The sequence below is a fragment of the Heliconius melpomene genome, chromosome 20, assembly GCF_056956725.1.
Source record: "Heliconius melpomene rosina isolate 202511_hmr_F chromosome 20, ASM5695672v1, whole genome shotgun sequence".
NCBI classification, from domain to species: domain Eukaryota; kingdom Metazoa; phylum Arthropoda; class Insecta; order Lepidoptera; family Nymphalidae; genus Heliconius; species Heliconius melpomene.
Window position 1 is genome coordinate 3,898,975 of NC_140408.1, and position 6,000 is coordinate 3,904,974.

General features: G+C 28.9%; 1 protein-coding gene across 2 annotated transcripts in view; it reads right to left on the minus strand.

Moving 5' to 3' along the window:
- Positions 1 to 5,719, minus strand: part of Ptr (patched domain-containing protein) — a 44,861-nt gene extending 39,142 nt beyond the window's left edge. The window contains exon 1 of one of the 2 annotated variants that reach the window (XM_085205241.1): positions 5,526 to 5,719. The gene's annotated coding sequence lies outside the window, so the exon portion shown is untranslated. The remainder of the gene's footprint in view (positions 1 to 5,525) is intronic. The other variant, XM_085205240.1, reaches the window with a different exon arrangement.
- Between the last annotated feature and the right edge of the window lie 281 nt (positions 5,720 to 6,000).

Here is a 6,000-nt window from a genome sequence, read left to right on the forward strand (position 1 = left end):
CACTGGTTTTCGACATAAATCCATCAAACAGAAGCAGTTATGCGTATTAATTGTTAACTAGCGACTCAATTATGCATAAAATACGTGACATGATTATTAAAATATATATTGTAATATTGGTAGTGTTGGTGGTACTAAATCGTCTTGATGTCGAATAGTTGGCGATACGCGTAGACTATTATTCTGGGTTAATTCCTTACATATAGTATATTATATTTATATACTGAACTAGTGGACCAGGACACGGCTACGCCCGCTTGAACTATACGAATATCTATTAAATATATTTATGAAATTATTTTCAGTTTTCAATAGAATTAGTAAGAAAATATAAGCCTAAATGATTAAAATATGCTAAAAAAATTGAGTCGGCGCACGCCATTAAGCAAGCTCATTTTGGGTGACATTTTCTTAAAACAACAAACTTTTCAAGCCGTTGCTTAGCAACGATAGCGATGGTTGTTATTTACATGGCGGATTAAATTGTCAAATTAATAAGTATTTTAATATATTAGTATATATCGACAAAATTACTAATATAAGAAAAAAAAAGTATCCTATGTTCATCCCGGTACCCACGTGTGTCTCTATATGAGTATTTTATCACAATTAAATTAGCGGTTTGGCCCTGATTGCGTAAAAGACAGACAGACAGACAGACAGAGTTACTTTCGAATTTATAATATAGGTATGGATATCGATTGATTTTTATATTTATACTAGTGGGCCCGGACGCGGCTACGGCCGCGAAAATATAAGCCTAAATAATTAAAATAAGTTAAAAAATAATAATAAGCGGAGATTTATTATTAGAAAAAATATCTGAGTAACCGAAATGAACAAACAAAAGAAATAAAAGTAACTAAAGGAAATTCTTAATATTAGAAAAAGTACCTAAAGTTTGCCGTGCGCGCGTACTAAACATTTTTCTATATTAAATAATTATAAATTTTTGCGAACATTATTAAATAAAATCTCAAATGATTATAATTATGATATTTTAAGTGTATAACGTCGGTATAGATAGCCGAACTGAGATAAATTAATTATAAGCAGCAAATAATTACATAAAAAATAATAGTAATTCGAAAATATATAAAAATTTACAAAATCATCAAAGTCATCTGCCCGTTCGCGTCGGTCATACAATACCACTCGTAGGCTTAGTCATTTGGAATCAGTGACATCTTAATTATTTATTAGAATGTTATACAGTAAACTATAATTTCCATCTAGATGAAATGCTAAAAGTGACTATTATATTTATTTTCATAAGGATGAATATCAAATTATAGAAATCATCTAATTTTTGTTAATGTATACAAATCTATATCAGCGCGCGCCATGTATGCATTAAGCAAACTCACTTTGGGTGACGTTTTCTTAAAACAACAAACTTTGCAAGCCGTTGCTTAGCAACGCGTAGCGATGATTGTTATTAACATGGCGGAATAAATTCCTTGTCAAATTAATTATTTTAATTTATTGGTATATATCGAAAATATTACAAATATGAGAAAAAAAAAGTATCCTATGTTCATCCCGGGACTCTCAAGTATCTCTATATGAGTATTTTATCACAATTAAATTAGCGGTTTGGCCCTGATTGCGTAAAGGACAGACAGACAGACAGACAGACAGACAGACAGACAGAGTTACTTTCGAATTTATAATATAGTTATGGATAGGTATTTAAAATTAAAATTAGGTAGGTACTATTTCGGTATATATTTACACATTTTGATCGTTTGCGCATACGTATAAAAAAAAGTATGGCGGTGGACTTCTGTAAATTTTGACCCAACGAATATTTCGAAAATATGTAAAAATAGGAAAATCGAGTGTCACGTCACTCTGCTCCCTTTATCTATTTAGCATGTTATAGAAATTGTATAATATTTAATAAGGAAGCTATAAACATAATTAAGGCTCCACCTACCATTAGTCCCCTAGCATTAATGACTTAACTTGCGCAAAAAAATATAATTTAAAATACATAAATTATAATTATTTATATTGCAATACACTAATTGGTGCTCTAGCTTCCATTAAGAACTAGAGCTAAGATCATATTTTTTGGTAGTAATATGGAATTTAAAAAGCTTGTTTATTTACATTAAGTGTGCTAAGATTACGTGCACATATTTAAAAGTAAGTTAAGTTACTTAATTATGTTATGACTCTACCTATGACTAATTAAACCTTATCTAGTTCCATTCCTGTCTCATTACTTTCCCCCTTTTACATGAACTCATTGACAAAATGCGGCAATTGTTCTTCAAATATATATTTCTAAGGAACAATTGATCATATTTAAGAATTTCATTTTTCCCGCTCTCAACTCGAGAACTTCAGTTCACTTAATGTTTAATAAATTTATTTATTAATTACTTTTACTTGTTTTATCAAGAATTATTTTGACATTTATCGTTTTTACGGACTAGGAAATGATTATTTTCAAGTGGAATTCACATTGTTATTTACATGTATAATTTTTTGTTAAAAATTAAACATGTCAAATTTTCATTACCTCGTTATCGTTGATGTTTTAATAACACAAGGCATAGCGTTGAACTCCGCTACCCAAAATTAGATGGAAAGTCAGCCAAAGGTCTTAACTCTAGGTTACCTCTAGTTCATTGTGGTCGTTTACAACAAAAATGTTTTTTTGATATTATTAGGCATAATATCAAAAAAACATTTCGTCCTTATTTTCTATGTATAAAATGTTCATAAGTTACAAATTGTCTGTAGTTTATTGTAATTTAAAAGTTATATATTCAATGGAGCATTTAACAGGTGAACGATAATTGTTTCAGGTAAATTTTGCAACGGCTTAAGTAACAGGTAGTTGATTTGACATGGGTCCTTTTTTTGCTGGTCAAGTACCTACTTCTCCAAGGCATCGTATTATGTTATAGAGAATTAAATGAAATATATGCGTTTCTCGAGTGCAGCTTGTTTCTTACAATTTCTGTATATATTGTTTATTTTAAATATAGTTTTATTTCATTAAAAAAAGTATAATAAGAATAAAGAGCTAGGTATATATTAATAGTAAGTAATTACAACTGAAAAAGTAAGATATACATATTTGTACTGACTTACGATTTGTAACAAATAATAAAAGCTGCATATTAAAAAAATAAGTATCAACAAAAACAATTATAATATTATTAACATTATTAATGTTATTCCACACTAAAGAAAGAAAGAAAATTCTTTTATTTCGCAAAACGTATAAAATATATTATACTAATAATTATGTTTTATTCCTCTATCTAAACACCCATCCAAGTCTCATATTGCGGGGGAGACAAAACGTCCATTTGTTCAATTCGCGTTAGTTTGGATTAACCAGAACAAGAGATAAATCTTTATTATAATAATAAAATAAATTTGAATCTACTACCACCGTCTGATATGATTCTAACGTCAAGTTTCTAACGTCAACGTCTAGATTGTAGCACATGCAGGAAATGAGTGGATGTTTACGGCAAACGACAGAATAAAATGGAATTTTTTGGAGAAGGCTTTTACCCGGAGGGGGTTCACACAATTAAAACAGAAACGATTAACAATAAGGAATTAAAATAAATAAAAATATACAAATAAATTAAATAAATAATTCAAAATAAAATAAATAATATATGTAAATAGTATTAGTTAGTTAGTTAAGTAGTAAGTTTCCTTTTATAATGCATTAAACATGTACTTTTTGTGGAATAAGCTATTTTATTATAGTACAACAAAAAACAAAGTAAATTCCGTATTCAAAATTCCGAACTAAATCTACCTGCTCGAGTTCCATGTAAAAGTTAACCTGCGTTACGTTTCTACATCGCCTACTTTAACACCCATGAAATCCATGCTGTGACAAATTGCCTTAAAACATTATTTTTTTTTAAATACACTGTGACATTAGTGTCGTCACTTAATTGCTAGCTATTATGTGCTTTTATGCGACACAAGTGAAATCTTAGTTTATTTATCGATGGCGTGCTATATGTAATTAAGTAATAATAATTTAGTAAAGGCTCTATCAGAATTGCATTCGCTTGGTCGTTTTATATTTGTTGTTAATTGTTATACACTAATGGAAGTACTTTAGTATATAGAAGTTATATTATATATACAATGACATATATAACTATACATAGGTATATCTAATTATATATTTTTCTCAATAAACATTTTTTACAAATATGTATATCAATAAATATATCACCATATATGTAACCATCGCTTACTCGTACATTTGACCAATTCTCAACTACGCCACTATATCATACTTTTTTTTGCTTTAAAGTAGATATAGCAGATTTTCATAAATTATAATAATATTTTAATATATTGAACAAATAATGTATACGTACTAGATAACTAGTGATCTAGATTTTAAATCTGCAAGTTATTCCGTACGGGCGGAAGTTTCTAATATTCGTAAATATACCTGTGTGAGTGGCATATTTATAAATATTTCTTATCACACTTTATAACGACCTTAGAAGTAAGAACTAAATCAATTATACGCTTTCTCTGTAACTGATATTCATTGAGATATAACGGAAAACCGTATTTTGCGTTCATATCCATATAATATACTTGTACAAGTCAACTATATGTAAAATATTTTTATATGTAAGTAATAATTTTAAATAAATAAAAACTATTTAAGCTTTATTTATACTTAGACTTACTTGTTAATTGTAAAAAATGCAGCCAATTAAAAAAAAATAACTACTAAATATAAAATCTTTGAAATATAGACCTATTTGCCAGTTATCCTCAAATAAATATTATATAAAATGTTAATTTTGCATAATAACCTTCTTTGTATAATAACAATTATTCTTTTTAAAACATTTTACATAATATAGTACTGTATCGTATTAAAAAATGAACGCGACCGAACGACTCTCGCCATTACGTTCAATAACATTACGACAAATTTAAGTTGTTTTTTTTTATTTATAAATCTTGTTCTACTTTAAATGGAATGTAATTCGACTTTGAAACGCTTTAAAAGATCGTGATTGTTAAAGGCCATTTACAAGAATATAATTGCATTAAATAAAAAATATGCTATTATATTGAAATAATAAAAGTTTCACGGATGAAATTATACGGTGAAATAAGCCATAAAATTAACACATAGATGCGTGTTATGCAGAATTAAACATTAATAAGATGTTTTTTAATTTTTTTTTATAGTAACATATTATAGTTTAACATATATAAAATTTTAATAATATAAGCGAGGAATGAGGCCAGAATCTTAAAGATTTTCACTCTTACGTGGTATTTGAAGAATTTGTATATTCATGTATAAAAAAATATGATAACTAATATCTCAATATACTATTTTTTTATTACATATATTCCATTCTGCGTGAAAGTACACTTACGGCGGACGTAGTGTTGAAATTAGTTACCCGCAAAACGAAACCGCACATCGCAATAGGTCACTCCAATATATTACAAAAAATATATATACAGAGAAAAAAAAGAATATAAATAATCACCTTGATCGAAGAATTTTCAATACACTTCACAAATAAATCCCGGGAACCTTACACAAAACAAAACACTATCACAAAAAAATATTTCACCTCAACACTAAAATTGAAAACATATTTTGAATTGTGTTTAGTTGCGCGGGCGCAGCGCGGCCAGTCAGCTGCGGTAGAGCGCGTAGTGTGCGACTCGAGCCCGCCCCTCTCTGCCGCTGTTCAAACTTTTGATAAGGACCACCTCCACTCTTGAGTCTTGGCTTCCCGTCGAGACCAGGGTCCCTTTTCGGATTTTTTGTCATCTCACCGCGCGAGGAACCTTTGTTACGATGCTTTACCTACAAACGGTTGATGGCACTAAACCTGTTTGGTATTGAATTATTTGAAATCGTCTTCTATTAGTAGATGCGTGATGCTCACAATGTAACATTGAAATAGATTTTCTATTTTCGCGATCTAAACTATTCGTGTTTAAATAACTTATTGT